The sequence below is a fragment of the Garra rufa genome, unplaced genomic scaffold (assembly GCF_049309525.1).
Source record: "Garra rufa unplaced genomic scaffold, GarRuf1.0 hap1_unplaced_002, whole genome shotgun sequence".
Classification (NCBI taxonomy): domain Eukaryota; kingdom Metazoa; phylum Chordata; class Actinopteri; order Cypriniformes; family Cyprinidae; genus Garra; species Garra rufa.
Window position 1 is genome coordinate 7,560,613 of NW_027394277.1, and position 13,950 is coordinate 7,574,562.

Here is a 13,950-nt window from a genome sequence, read left to right on the forward strand (position 1 = left end):
TCATAGTCATCCTTGGAATCTGCGACTGTAAATAACAGCCTATTATTAAATGTTTTGCTGAATCATCACACAAGGGCATAGGTTTGTTTTGATAGTTGATCTGTAGTTTATGAATCTCACATCAGATTTTCTTGCCATAAATTTAGTCTTAATATAACACTATTAGATACGAAATATCTAAATACAATGCATTACAAATGCAACGTTTTGCTTAATAGTCAAATCTGAATAAAATCACATTCATCATTTGAGAGGGTGCCACACAGTTCACAGTTGTGCTTGTTGTCTGGTTTTCATTTATCAGGCTGTGTCAAGTTCTCTTTCTCTCCACTTTTGTTTACCACCAGAATAGCTTCCAAGTTCATTGGCCCATCCTGAACCAGCCAACCTAAACCAATGCATTTTACATTTAAAATGTGTGGCTCACCAGAATCAAATAAGATTGATAGATGATGAAGTGCATGGTAAAAACTAAAATTTAATTCATAATATGTCATATTTAAAATATAGAAAGAATACAAAAAGTAACAAAGCCATTAAGGTTTGGAATAACACGAGAGAGATAAAAGAATTTGAACTTTTTGGGTGGACCATATTTTAAGATTTTATAGCAGATAAAAAAAAAAATTATGAAGCAAAAAGAATCAATTACAGTATTGATCAAATGTCTGTTATTCTTATCAAATCTGCCTTTATGCGATAAAAATACAAAAATAAAGTGATTTTGTGAAATGTCATTATAACAATGTTTTCTGTTTTAATATAATTTTAAAAATAATTCATTTCTGTGATGCAAAGCTAAATAATCAGCATCATTATTTTTCTAGGTTTCAGTGTCATGCGATCCTTCAGAAATCTAATATGCTGATTTGATACTCTGAGCAGCCCTCCCCACGCCTAAAATGCGGGTTGGCGCCGTGGCTTAGTTGGTCAAAGCGCCTGTCTAGTGAACAGGAGATTCTGGGTTCGAATCCCAGCGGTGCCTTTCCACCGGTGGCTGTCTCTGGCCTCACTGTTGGATGGGAGACCCCAACTACGCTGTATATTTTTGAACCGTGCCTCAATTGTGCAAAGACCTGAGGACCTGTCTTTCTGTCCACACAGCGTGCCAGTCGGCTGAGCTGGATAGGCACAAATCTGTAAGAAAAGCCCTCAGTGGCCCAGCCTGGCATATTGACCGGCGCCGTGGCTTAGTTGGTTAAAGCGCCTGTCTAGTAAACAGGAGATCCTGGGTTCGAATCCCAGCGGAGCCTTGCAAACGACAGGTTGGATCTTTTTGCTCTCCCTTGGACCTGAGGCCCTTACAGTGCCTCTGCCTTTCAAACGACACCGCAATTGTGCAGAGACCCTAGGGCCTGTCCTTCCTGCAGAGAGAGCCTGCGCTCTCTTACTGTTAGTGCCATTTTCCATATTGTAATTTAGACTCAGAGTTGGATATAATATTATTTTATACATATTTACAGATTGTTTATTTTGGCTCCATTTTATTGTGCTGAGATTGCATTATTATAGTTATATTTCATTCAAGTTCAGTGCACATTTAGCGTACATTCATTGCAGTACCTGGACTGACCAGAGAGGCATGGGAGTGCGCGCTGAGCCATTACGTTGTCTGTTTGCTGTCAGAAGTAGAGTAAAAAAGGCTGTTTTGGTTTTGGTTTCTGTATTCAATAAAGGACGGAGCGAACACACCGTTTTCTACCGTCGTTCAACATAAACACGCGTAGAGACTCGTTCTTTCCGTCAGAGAGTGGTTAAATTAATTAATATGCTGTGGAATACCTACCGATCACAAGAAGGACATTTTAGCCACTACACTTACCGTTGGACGGCCACAGACCCGAAAGGTCAGCCTTCACGCGGCTCTGCTTGCTACCCCCTTATGGGCTCTGTGGCGCAATGGATAGCGCATTGGACTTCTAGACTGCCAGACGAGGCCATTCAAAGGTTGTGGGTTCGAGTCCCACCAGAGTCGTGGCTTTTGGCTTTCTAGTAACTCTCATACTGTGCAGTGTTGCCCCCAGGCAGTAGAAATTTGTAGACATTCTCTTTTAAGCGGACCAGCACCTGGCCTGCCTCTGGATGTTTTGATCCTCTGAGTCACCCTCCCGACAGCCTTGCATGCGGTTTGGCGCCGTGGCTTAGTTGGTTAAAGCGCCTGTCTCGTAAACAGGAGATCCTGGGTTCAAATCCCAGCGGTGCCTTGTGCGGCTTTGCAGTCCAGCAAGCGCAAGCTTGTCCGAAAGCGACCCGGAAACAGGGATAGCTAGGGCAGCGAGTGGGTAATTTTGCAAACCGCCCAGACTCAGTTGTCGGCAAACGCCTTAAAGCTGTCCAGCGCACGGTCAGCCAACCCTTGGCCTGTTCTCTGGAAGCCTGGATCGTCTGAGTCGCCCTCCCGGAGGGCGAACGTGCTGCCAGTCTAGTCTAGTAAACAGGAGATCCTGCGTCCGAATCCCAGCGATGCCTTTGGTTGCGCGCCACAATACCGCCGAGCTCGTGCTTTACCAAAAAACGGACGGCGAATGGGGACACAGAGAAGCTCGAGGTTAGCGGGCGGTTTCTCTTGCAACACTACCCTCTCACCTGCTTTTGAAGGATAGCATCCCAGGCTAACGGATCCAACCGAGGTGGCGCCGTGGCTTAGCTGGTCAAAGCGCCTGTCTTGTAAACAGGAGATCCTGGGTTCCAATCCCAGCGGTGCCTTTCCACCGGTGGCTGTCTCTGGCCTCACTGTTGGATTGGAGACCCCAACTACACTGTATATTTTTGAACCGTGCCTCAATTGTGCAAAGACCTGAGGACCTGTCTTTCTGCCCACACAGCGTGCCACTTGGCTGAGCTGGATAGGCACAAATCTGTAAGAAAAGCCCTCAGTGGCCCAGCCTGGCATATTGAACGGCTCTGTGGCGCAATGGACAGTGCATTGGACTTCTAGAATTCCAGATGAGGCCATTCAAAGGTTGTGGTTTTGAGTCTCACCAGAGTCACGCTTTTTGCCATTTTGTTAAGCCCATACTGCACAGTGTTGCCCTCGCACAGCAGAAACCATTTTGAGGCCTCCTGTTCTCAGCGTACATTGATTAAAAAAAAGTCAATCATATTTAAAAGGTAACAAAACATGCCCAAGAACCAATTCATTGAGGTATGGCAATCACTGTCTTGCATCAAGTGGAGGCAGCAGGATGTTCGAAGTGTTGATTCATGCATCCTCTGAGCCGCCCTCCCCACGCCTAACAAGAGGAGTGGCGCCGTGGCTTAGTTGGTTAAAGCGCCTGTCTAGTAAACAGGAGGTCCTGGGTTCGAATCCCAGCGGTGCCTTGGGCGGGGTTTGTGTCCAGCAAGCGCAAGCTTTTCCGCGAGCGACCTGCAAGCAGGGTCAGCGAGTGGTTTGGAAAGAAAGATATGATGTAGATGAAATAGGTATTTGGAAAAATGTGGGAATGAAATATATGGATCCAATTTTTGAAGATTTTAATTTCTTATTAAGACATAATGGTATTTTAACAGAAATGAGGTTGTGTAAAATTGGGATAGAAAAAGATGCAAGGTGTAAGGTATGCATGAAAAGTGATGAAGGTCTATTACATCTATTTTTTTATTGTGAAGAATTGGATGATTTTATGGGAAGAATGAAAAAATTTGTAAAATCCATGCTGAAAGAAAAATATAATGAGAATATGACACAAAATGCTTGGGAAAAAATTGTTTTATTTGGGTACAATGGTAAAGGTTGTAATGTGAATGTCTTTACTTTATTGACAACAATTGCAAAGAATGTAATATGGCTAAGAAGAAATGTATCAAAATATGAAAAAAGGAAAGTTGATGTATGGTTTTTGTTTAAAAACAAAATGGAAAATTCTGTGAATTTAATATGGAAATATTTTCTAATGAGTGACAGAGAGGATGATTTTATTGAAACGTTTGTAAAAGGAAACACATTGGTAGAGTATTCAGAAAACAGTTTGGAATGGAAATGGCAGAAATATGAATGAATTAATGTACATATCTGCATTTGTAATAGATGTGAAATGTATTTTGTACTTTTTGTGATGTAATATGTTTTTTTAAATAAAAAAAATAAAAAAAAAATAAATAAAAAAAAAGCGCCTGTCTCGTAAACAGGAGATCCTGGGTTCAAATCCCAGCGGTGCCTTGGGCGGGGTTCCAGCCCAGCTAGTGCAATGATATTCATATGATATATAGACAGTGATATTCTAGTGTAAAACAATTTTTTGACTTTTTTTGTGTGCACGCAAAATAGCAGGTAAGATTTATTGTTTCATTTGTTGAACAGAATTCAGAAGAAGTTTTCAGAAATGCCACAAAGTCTGTGCACATCTGTGTGGTTAGGAGAGGGAGCTCAATAATGTGTCTTTGACCTTCATTATGTATGCTTTGTTTATACAGTGTAGTAAATAAAATAAAAGTAATCTAAAACTCCATTCTCTGAATCTTCTCACATTGTTTCCAAGTCAGTCATTGATGGGGCCATTAGGGAGGGCTCTTTTGTCTCTCAGGTGTGAACTGCTAAATATTCATGGGTCATTGCCACACCTATGAATAATCCCTTTCGATCACAAAACATGTTTTATAAAATTTAAATCAATATATTGTTTTCTCTGAACGAGTGAACGAGATGATTTTCACATCATTTGGTTTAAAAAATTCTAGCCTACGACATCCAATTATCTAAAGTCTTGTAAAGAAATGTCCTATAAGTCGTTCATGGCCTTATTTCAGTGACTTCAAAACTTTAGATTTTCAATAACCACGCATAAACATAGGTTTCTCAAAAACACAAACATGCACATTAATGTTGCTTGCATATTATTGTAGCCCAATATGTGCTGATTACAATGTAATCTGACTTTAACCATTCATATGTTTTTAAGATACTGAAAAAAAACAAATGTCAGGGCATGTCAAAACTTCTTCAGGGCCCCAAAACACCTCAGACCCCAGAGGGTTAACCAACTAAGCCACGGAGCCACCCCGCATGCTAGGCGAGGGGAGGGCGGCTCAGAGGATTCATGAATCAACACTTCGAACGTCCTGCTGCCTTCACTTGATGCAAGACAGTGATTGCCATACCTCACTGAATTGGATCTTGGGCATGTTTTGCTACCTTTTAAATATGATTGACATTTTTTTTTTAAATCAATGTACGCTGAGAACAGGAGGCCTCAAAATGGTTTCTGCTGTCCGAGACACTGCACAGTACGGGCTTAACAAAATGCCAAAGAGCACGACTCTGGTGGGACTCGAACCCACAACCTTTGAATGGCCTCATCTGGCAGCCTAGAAGTCCAATGCGCTATCCATTGCACCACAGAGCCCGTCGGTATGCCAGGCTGGGCCACTGAGGGCTTTCCTTAAAGATTTGTGCCCGTCCAGCTCAGCCGAGTGGCATGCTGTGTGGGCAGAAAGACAGGTCCTCGGGTCTTTGCACGGTTCAAAAACAGCGCCGTCGGGGTCCCCATCCAACAGCGAGACCAGAGACAGCCACCGGTGGAAAGACACCGCTGGGATTCGAACCCAGGATCTCCTGTTTACAAGACAGGCGCATTGACCAGCTAAGCCACGGTACCTCCTTGGTGGGACCCGTTAGCCTGGGATGCTATCCTCCAAAAGCAGGTGAGAGGGTAGTGTTGCAAGAGAAACCGCCCGCGGTCCACAAGCTCCTCTATGTCGCCATTCGCCGTCCGTTTTTTGGTAAAGCACGAGCTCGGCTGTATTGTGGTGCGCAACCAAAGGCATCGCTGGGATTCGAAACGCAGGATCTCCTGTTTACTAGACTAGCCTGGTAGCACGTTCGCCCTACGAGAAGGCGACTCAGACAATCCAGGCTTCCAGAGAAGAGGCCAGGGGTTGGCTGACTGGGCGCTGGACAGCTTTAAGGTGCTTGCCGACAACTGAGTCGGGGCGGTTTACAAAATTAACCACTCGCTGCCCCCTGTTTGCGGGTCGCTTTCGGAAAAGCTTGCGCTTGCTGGACAACAACCTCGCTCAAGGCACCGCTGGGATTTGAACCCAGGATCTCCTGTTTACGAGACAGGCACTTTAACCAACTAAGCCACGGCGCCAAACCTCTTGCAGTGTCGGGAGGGTGACTCAGAGGGTTAAAACATCCAGAGGCGGATGCTAAAAGAACATGTCTACAAATTTCTACTGCCTGAGGGCTAAAACTCCACAGTATGAGAGTTACCAGAAAGCCATGACTCTGGTGGGACTTGAACCCACAACCTTTGAATGACCTCATCTGGCAGCAACTTAGAGGATGCATGAATCAACACTTCAAACATCCTGCTGCGTGGGCAGAAAGACAGGTCCTCAGGTCTGTGCACAGTTGAGGCACACTTGGGGGACTGGAGCGCCACCCAAGGCACTGTTGCGACTCGAACCCAGGATCTCCTGTGTACTAGACAGGAACTTTTACCAACTAAGCCACGGCACCTCCTCGGTGGGACTCGATAGCCTGGGATGCTATCCTGTCAAAAGCAGGTGAGAGGGTAGTGTCGCAAGAGAAACCACCCGCTGTCCTCGAGCTACTCTGTGTCCCCATTCGTCGTCTGTTTTTTGGTAAAGCACGAGCTCGGCTGTATTGTGGCGCTCAACCAAAGACACCGCTGGGATTTGAACCCATGATCTCCTGTTTACGAGACAGGCGCTTTAACCAACTAAGCCACGGCGCCACCCCGCACGCTAGGCGAGGGAAGGCAAGCTTTCGTGAACCTTAAAGCAATGTTGCCTTCATCTTAAGGAAATATTGACTCGATTCTAATACGACTTGACATAGTCTTTCAAGGCATTCTTTAAAAGGGCCTGCAACTTGGTATCGGGGAAGGAGTGACGTCGCACAAACGATACAACGGAGTAATTCTCAAGTTTAACGGAACGCCCGTCGGCGTTACTGCCACTTTATACTAATTCTGACGTCGACTGAAATGTGGTGCTTTGGCAAAGTTAATGCCCTGACACAAGGCAAAGTTACAGCCTTGCGGCTGAAGACCGTAGCCGAAACTTAAGTCTGTCAGAAGTGGGATTCGAACCCACGCCTCCAGGGGAGACTGCGACCTGAACGCAGCGCCTTAGACCGCTCGGCCATCCTGACACGCTTGCGTGGTGGGAGCTGACCCGTTGCGGCTACACCCAGCTTGTGGTCTTAATCCCTAACGAAATGTTGATTCGATTCAAATATAGCTCCACATGTTCTGCCAAGCGCTGAAGACTGTAGCTGTTATCCGAAGCCAAAGGACAAAGGACAGTTCTGTCGGAAAAGTGGGATTCGAAGCCACACCTCCAGAGGAGACTGCGACCTGAACGCAGCTTTTGGATCTACGCCCTTCAGGCAGGCACCGACACGCTAACTCTTCGGTTTCAGACCGGTCATCCCGTCGGCCTCGTTGGCGCAGATAGGCAGCGCGTCAGTCTCATAATCTGAAGGTCGTCAGTTCGAGCCTCACACGGGGCAGCGTGGTGCCTTTTGATAGCTGAGAGCGCTTACACGACAGAGCGGGCTTCTCTGTTCCCGTCCGCCTGCTTGTCTCCTTCGCCTGAGGGAAAAAGGACACAGCTCATCTGAAGGGTGGACGACACGACATTGCGGGAGAAACTGTGAGTTTCCAGGTAAATTCCCTAAATCCCATCCAGGGAAGTTACTGCCACTTTATACTAATTCTGACGTCGACTGAAATGTGGTGCTTTGGCAAAGTTAATGCCCTGACACAAGGCAAAGTTGGCAAAGTTACAGCCTTGCGGCTGAAGACCGTAGCTGTTGTCCGTAGCCGAAACTTAAGTCTGTCAGAAGTGGGATTCGAACCCACGCCTCCAGGGGAGACTGCGACCTGAACGCAGCGCCTTAGACCGCTCGGCCATCCTGACACGCTTGCGTGGTGGGAGCTGACCCGTTGCGGCTACACCCAGCTTGTGGTCTGAATCCCTAACGAAATGTTGATTCGATTCAAATATAGCTCCACATGTTCTGCCAAGCGCTGAAGACTGTAGCTGTTATCCGAAGCCAAAGGACAAAGGACAGTTCTGTCGGAAAAGTGGGATTCGAAGCCACACCTCCAGAGGAGACTGCGACCTGAACGCAACTTTTGGATCTACGCCCTTCAGGCAGGCACCGACACGCTAACGCTTCGGATTTCAGACCGGTCATCCCGTCGGCCTCGTTGGCGCAGTTAGGCAGCGCGTCAGTCTCATAATCTGAAGGTCGTGCCTCACACGGGGCAGCGTGGTGCCTTTTGATAGCTGAGAGCGCTTACACGACAGAGCGGGCTTCTCTGTTCCCGTCCGCCTGCTTGTCTCCTTCGCCTGAGGGAAAAAGGCCACAGCTCATCTGAAGGGTGGACGACACGACATTGCGAGAGAAACTGTGAGTTTCCAGGTAAATTCCCTAAATCCCATCCAGCGACATTGCATTCAGTCCTAGGCCACCCTTTGACATGCAATATAATCGAAATTCAGTGTTCACGCTGGGCTAATGCTGAATGAATGCAGGAATACCATCCCTGTCGTATTCATGTAACATGTGGCGGTGTTCTTGTGAGATTTTCTTAAGGGTAATATCATGCTGGCATTGGAAATGAAATTCCCTATTAATGGGAAGGCAAGCTTTCGTGAACCTTAAAGCAATGTTGCCTTCATCTTAAGGAAATATTGACTCGATTCTATTACGACTTGACATAGTCTTTCAAGGCATTCTTTAAAAGTGCCTGCAACTTGGTATCAGGGAAGGAGTGACGTCGCACAAACGATAAAACGGAGTAATTCTCAAGTTTAACGGAAGTTACTGCCACTTTATACTAATTCTGACGTCGACTGAAATGTGGTGCTTTGGCAAAGTTAATGCCCTGACACAAGGCAAAGTTGGCAAAGTTACAGCCTTGCGGCTGAAGACCGTAGCTGTTGTCCGTAGCCAAAACTTAAGTCTGTCAGAAGTGGGATTCGAACCCACACCTCCAGGGGAGACTGCGACCTGAACGCAGCGCCTTAGACCGCTCGGCCATCCTGACACGCTTGCGTGGTGGGAGCTGACCCGTTGCGGCTACACCCAGCTTGTGGTCTGAATCCCTAACGAAATGTTGATTCGATTCAAATATAGCTCCACATGTTCTGCCAAGCGCTGAAGACTGTAGCTGTTATCCGAAGCCAAAGGACAAAGGACAGTTCTGTCGGAAAAGTGGGATTCGAACCCACACCTCCAGAGGAGACTGCGACCTGAACGCAGCTTTTGGATCTACGCCCTGCAGGCAGGCACCGACACGCTAGCGCTTCGCATTTCAGACCGGTCATCCCGCCGGCCTCGTTGGCGCAGTTAGGCAGCGCGTCAGTCTCATAATCTGAAGGTCGTGCCTCACACGGGGCAGCGTGGTGCCTTTTGATAGCTGAGAGCGCTTACACGACAGAGCGGGCTTCTCTGTTCCCGTCCGCCTGCTTGTCTCCTTCGCCTGAGGGAAAAAGGCCACAGCTCATCTGAAGGGCGGACGACACGACATTGCGGGAGAAACTGTGAGTTTCCAGGTAAATTCCCTAAATACCATCCAGCGACATTGCATTCAGTCCTAGGCCACCCTTTGACATGCAATATAATCGAAATTCAGTGTTCACGCTGGGCTAATGCTGAATGAATGCAGGAATACCATCCCTGTCGTATTCATGTAACATGTGGCGGTGTTCTTGTGAGGTTTTCTTAAGGGTAATATCATGCTGGCATTGGAAATGAAATTCCCTATTAATGGGAAGGCAAGCTTTCGTGAACCTTAAAGCAATGTTGCCTTCATCTTAAGGAAATATTGACTCGATTCTATTACGACTTGACATAGTCTTTCAAGGCATTCTTTAAAAGTGCCTGCAACTTGGTATCGGGGAAGGAGTGACGTCGCACAAACGATAAAACGGAGTAATTCTCAAGTTTAACGGAAGTTACTGCCACTTTATACTAATTCTGACGTCGACTGAAATGTGGTGCTTTGGCAAAGTTAATGCCCTGACACAAGGCAAAGTTGGCAAAGTTACAGCCTTGCGGCTGAAGACCGTAGCTGTTGTCCGTAGCCAAAACTTAAGTCTGTCAGAAGTGGGATTCGAACCCACGCCTCCAGGGGAGACTGCGACCTGAACGCAGCGCCTTAGACCGCTCGGCCATCCTGACACGCTTGCGTGGTGGGAGCTGACCCGTTGCGGCTACACCCAGCTTGTGGTCTGAATCCCTAACGAAATGTTGATTCGATTCAAATATAGCTCCACATGTTCTGCCAAGCGCTGAAGACTGTAGCTGTTATCCGAAGCCAAAGGACAAAGGACAGTTCTGTCGGAAAAGTGGGATTCGAACCCACACCTCCAGAGGAGACTGCGACCTGAACGCAGCTTTTGGATCTACGCCCTGCAGGCAGGCACCGACACGCTAGCGCTTCGCATTTCAGACCGGTCATCCCGCCGGCCTCGTTGGCGCAGTTAGGCAGCGCGTCAGTCTCATAATCTGAAGGTCGTGAGTTCGAGCCTCACACGGGGCAGCGTGGTGCCTTTTGATAGCTGAGAGCGCTTACACGACAGAGCGGGCTTCTCTGTTCCCGTCCGCCTGCTTGTCTCCTTCGCCTGAGGGAAAAAGGCCACAGCTCATCTGAAGGGTGGACGACACGACATTGTGGGAGAAACTGTGAGTTTCCAGGTAAATTCCCTAAATACCATCCAGCGACATTGCATTCAGTCCTAGGCCACCCTTTGACATGCAATATAATCGAAATTCAGTGTTCACGCTGGGCTAATGCTGAATGAATGCAGGAATACCATCCCTGTCGTATTCATGTAACATGTGGCGGTGTTCTTGTGAGGTTTTCTTAAGGGTAATATCATGCTGGCATTGGAAATGAAATTCCCTATTAATGGGAAGGCAAGCTTTCGTGAACCTTAAAGCAATGTTGCCTTCATCTTAAGGAAATATTGACTCGATTCTATTACGACTTGACATAGTCTTTCAAGGCATTCTTTAAAAGTGCCTGCAACTTGGTATCGGGGAAGGAGTGACGTCGCACAAACGATACAACGGAGTAATTCTCAAGTTTAACGGAACGCCCGTCGGCGTTACTGCCACTTTATACTAATTCTGACGTCGACTGAAATGTGGTGCTTTGGCAAAGTTAATGCCCTGACACAAGGCAAAGTTGGCAAAGTTACAGCCTTGCGGCTGAAGACCGTAGCTGTTGTCCGTAGCAGAAACTTAAGTCTGTCAGAAGTGGGATTCGAACCCACGCCTCCAGGGGAGACTGCGACCTGAACGCAGCGCCTTAGACCGCTCGGCCATCCTGACACGCTTGCGTGGTGGGAGCTGACCCGTTGCGGCTACACCCAGCTTGTGGTCTGAATCCCTAACGAAATGTTGATTCGATTCAAATATAGCTCCACATGTTCTGCCAAGCGCTGAAGACTGTAGCTGTTATCCGAAGCCAAAGGACAAAGGACAGTTCTGTCGGAAAAGTGGGATTCGAACCCACACCTCCAGAGGAGACTGCGACCTGAACGCAGCTTTTGGATCTACGCCCTGCAGGCAGGCACCGACACGCTAGCGCTTCGCATTTCAGACCGGTCATCCCGCCGGCCTCGTTGGCGCAGTTAGGCAGCGCGTCAGTCTCATAATCTGAAGGTCGTGAGTTCGAGCCTCACACGGGGCAGCGTGGTGCCTTTTGATAGCTGAGAGCGCTTACACGACAGAGCGGGCTTCTCTGTTCCCGTCCGCCTGCTTGTCTCCTTCGCCTGAGGGAAAAAGGCCACAGCTCATCTGAAGGGTGGACGACACGACATTGTGGGAGAAACTGTGAGTTTCCAGGTAAATTCCCTAAATACCATCCAGCGACATTGCATTCAGTCCTAGGCCACCCTTTGACATGCAATATAATCGAAATTCAGTGTTCACGCTGGGCTAATGCTGAATGAATGCAGGAATACCATCCCTGTCGTATTCATGTAACATGTGGCGGTGTTCTTGTGAGGTTTTCTTAAGGGTAATATGATGCTGGCATTGGAAATGAAATTCCCTATTAATGGGAAGGCAAGCTTTCGTGAACCTTAAAGCAATGTTGCCTTCATCTTAAGGAAATATTGACTCGATTCTATTACGACTTGACATAGTCTTTCAAGGCATTCTTTAAAAGTGCCTGCAACTTGGTATCGGGGAAGGAGTGACGTCGCACAAAACGATAAAACGGAGTAATTCTCAAGTTTAACGGAAGTTACTGCCACTTTATACTAATTCTGACGTCGACTGAAATGTGGTGCTTTGGCAAAGTTAATGCCCTGACACAAGGCAAAGTTGGCAAAGTTACAGCCTTGCGGCTGAAGACCGTAGCTGTTGTCCGTAGCCAAAACTTAAGTCTGTCAGAAGTGGGATTCGAACCCACGCCTCCAGGGGAGACTGCGACCTGAACGCAGCGCCTTAGACCGCTCGGCCATCCTGACACGCTTGCGTGGTGGGAGCTGACCCGTTGCGGCTACACCCAGCTTGTGGTCTGAATCCCTAACGAAATGTTGATTCGATTCAAATATAGCTCCACATGTTCTGCCAAGCGCTGAAGACTGTAGCTGTTATCCGAAGCCAAAGGACAAAGGACAGTTCTGTCGGAAAAGTGGGATTCGAACCCACACCTCCAGAGGAGACTGCGACCTGAACGCAGCTTTTGGATCTACGCCCTGCAGGCAGGCACCGACACGCTAGCGCTTCGCATTTCAGACCGGTCATCCCGCCGGCCTCGTTGGCGCAGTTAGGCAGCGCGTCAGTCTCATAATCTGAAGGTCGTGCCTCACACGGGGCAGCGTGGTGCCTTTTGATAGCTGAGAGCGCTTACACGACAGAGCGGGCTTCTCTGTTCCCGTCCGCCTGCTTGTCTCCTTCGCCTGAGGGAAAAAGGCCACAGCTCATCTGAAGGGCGGACGACACGACATTGCGGGAGAAACTGTGAGTTTCCAGGTAAATTCCCTAAATACCATCCAGCGACATTGCATTCAGTCCTAGGCCACCCTTTGACATGCAATATAATCGAAATTCAGTGTTCACGCTGGGCTAATGCTGAATGAATGCAGGAATACCATCCCTGTCGTATTCATGTAACATGTGGCGGTGTTCTTGTGAGGTTTTCTTAAGGGTAATATCATGCTGGCATTGGAAATGAAATTCCCTATTAATGGGAAGGCAAGCTTTCGTGAACCTTAAAGCAATGTTGCCTTCATCTTAAGGAAATATTGACTCGATTCTATTACGACTTGACATAGTCTTTCAAGGCATTCTTTAAAAGTGCCTGCAACTTGGTATCGGGGAAGGAGTGACGTCGCACAAACGATAAAACGGAGTAATTCTCAAGTTTAACGGAAGTTACTGCCACTTTATACTAATTCTGACGTCGACTGAAATGTGGTGCTTTGGCAAAGTTAATGCCCTGACACAAGGCAAAGTTGGCAAAGTTACAGCCTTGCGGCTGAAGACCGTAGCTGTTGTCCGTAGCCAAAACTTAAGTCTGTCAGAAGTGGGATTCGAACCCACGCCTCCAGGGGAGACTGCGACCTGAACGCAGCGCCTTAGACCGCTCGGCCATCCTGACACGCTTGCGTGGTGGGAGCTGACCCGTTGCGGCTACACCCAGCTTGTGGTCTGAATCCCTAACGAAATGTTGATTCGATTCAAATATAGCTCCACATGTTCTGCCAAGCGCTGAAGACTGTAGCTGTTATCCGAAGCCAAAGGACAAAGGACAGTTCTGTCGGAAAAGTGGGATTCGAACCCACACCTCCAGAGGAGACTGCGACCTGAACGCAGCTTTTGGATCTACGCCCTGCAGGCAGGCACCGACACGCTAGCGCTTCGCATTTCAGACCGGTCATCCCGCCGGCCTCGTTGGCGCAGTTAGGCAGCGCGTCAGTCTCATAATCTGAAGGTCGTGCCTCACACGGGGCAGC

At 47.7% G+C, this 13,950-nt stretch overlaps 20 non-coding genes across 20 annotated transcripts; 9 read left to right on the plus strand and 11 right to left on the minus strand.

The window, feature by feature from the left end:
• Positions 1-911: 911 nt before the first annotated feature.
• Positions 912-985, plus strand: trnat-agu (transfer RNA threonine (anticodon AGU)). The gene has a single exon. It is a non-coding gene; the product is annotated as a tRNA-Thr (tRNA).
• Positions 986-1,179: 194 nt separating this feature from the next.
• trnat-agu (transfer RNA threonine (anticodon AGU)) lies at positions 1,180-1,253 on the plus strand. Its single transcript has one exon. It is a non-coding gene; the product is annotated as a tRNA-Thr (tRNA).
• A 632-nt stretch (positions 1,254-1,885) lies between these two features.
• On the plus strand, positions 1,886-1,975 carry trnar-ucu (transfer RNA arginine (anticodon UCU)). The gene is given in 2 exon segments: positions 1,886-1,922; positions 1,940-1,975. It is a non-coding gene; the product is annotated as a tRNA-Arg (tRNA).
• Positions 1,976-2,130: 155 nt separating this feature from the next.
• trnat-cgu (transfer RNA threonine (anticodon CGU)) lies at positions 2,131-2,204 on the plus strand. The gene has a single exon. It is a non-coding gene; the product is annotated as a tRNA-Thr (tRNA).
• Positions 2,205-2,632: 428 nt separating this feature from the next.
• On the plus strand, positions 2,633-2,706 carry trnat-ugu (transfer RNA threonine (anticodon UGU)). The gene has a single exon. It is a non-coding gene; the product is annotated as a tRNA-Thr (tRNA).
• Positions 2,707-3,247: 541 nt separating this feature from the next.
• On the plus strand, positions 3,248-3,321 carry trnat-agu (transfer RNA threonine (anticodon AGU)). Its single transcript has one exon. It is a non-coding gene; the product is annotated as a tRNA-Thr (tRNA).
• Positions 3,322-5,252: 1,931 nt separating this feature from the next.
• On the minus strand, positions 5,253-5,342 carry trnar-ucu (transfer RNA arginine (anticodon UCU)). Its single transcript is given in 2 exon segments — positions 5,253-5,288; positions 5,306-5,342. It is a non-coding gene; the product is annotated as a tRNA-Arg (tRNA).
• A 178-nt stretch (positions 5,343-5,520) lies between these two features.
• Positions 5,521-5,594, minus strand: trnat-ugu (transfer RNA threonine (anticodon UGU)). Its single transcript has one exon. It is a non-coding gene; the product is annotated as a tRNA-Thr (tRNA).
• Positions 5,595-6,015: 421 nt separating this feature from the next.
• trnat-cgu (transfer RNA threonine (anticodon CGU)) lies at positions 6,016-6,089 on the minus strand. The gene has a single exon. It is a non-coding gene; the product is annotated as a tRNA-Thr (tRNA).
• A 535-nt stretch (positions 6,090-6,624) lies between these two features.
• trnat-cgu (transfer RNA threonine (anticodon CGU)) lies at positions 6,625-6,698 on the minus strand. The gene has a single exon. It is a non-coding gene; the product is annotated as a tRNA-Thr (tRNA).
• A 336-nt stretch (positions 6,699-7,034) lies between these two features.
• Positions 7,035-7,117, minus strand: trnal-cag (transfer RNA leucine (anticodon CAG)). The gene has a single exon. It is a non-coding gene; the product is annotated as a tRNA-Leu (tRNA).
• A 286-nt stretch (positions 7,118-7,403) lies between these two features.
• On the plus strand, positions 7,404-7,477 carry trnam-cau (transfer RNA methionine (anticodon CAU)). Its single transcript has one exon. It is a non-coding gene; the product is annotated as a tRNA-Met (tRNA).
• A 327-nt stretch (positions 7,478-7,804) lies between these two features.
• Positions 7,805-7,887, minus strand: trnal-cag (transfer RNA leucine (anticodon CAG)). Its single transcript has one exon. It is a non-coding gene; the product is annotated as a tRNA-Leu (tRNA).
• Positions 7,888-8,940: 1,053 nt separating this feature from the next.
• Positions 8,941-9,023, minus strand: trnal-cag (transfer RNA leucine (anticodon CAG)). The gene has a single exon. It is a non-coding gene; the product is annotated as a tRNA-Leu (tRNA).
• A 1,053-nt stretch (positions 9,024-10,076) lies between these two features.
• trnal-cag (transfer RNA leucine (anticodon CAG)) lies at positions 10,077-10,159 on the minus strand. The gene has a single exon. It is a non-coding gene; the product is annotated as a tRNA-Leu (tRNA).
• Positions 10,160-10,446: 287 nt separating this feature from the next.
• On the plus strand, positions 10,447-10,520 carry trnam-cau (transfer RNA methionine (anticodon CAU)). The gene has a single exon. It is a non-coding gene; the product is annotated as a tRNA-Met (tRNA).
• A 711-nt stretch (positions 10,521-11,231) lies between these two features.
• trnal-cag (transfer RNA leucine (anticodon CAG)) lies at positions 11,232-11,314 on the minus strand. The gene has a single exon. It is a non-coding gene; the product is annotated as a tRNA-Leu (tRNA).
• Positions 11,315-11,601: 287 nt separating this feature from the next.
• On the plus strand, positions 11,602-11,675 carry trnam-cau (transfer RNA methionine (anticodon CAU)). The gene has a single exon. It is a non-coding gene; the product is annotated as a tRNA-Met (tRNA).
• Positions 11,676-12,376: 701 nt separating this feature from the next.
• On the minus strand, positions 12,377-12,459 carry trnal-cag (transfer RNA leucine (anticodon CAG)). The gene has a single exon. It is a non-coding gene; the product is annotated as a tRNA-Leu (tRNA).
• A 1,053-nt stretch (positions 12,460-13,512) lies between these two features.
• On the minus strand, positions 13,513-13,595 carry trnal-cag (transfer RNA leucine (anticodon CAG)). The gene has a single exon. It is a non-coding gene; the product is annotated as a tRNA-Leu (tRNA).
• Between the last annotated feature and the right edge of the window lie 355 nt (positions 13,596-13,950).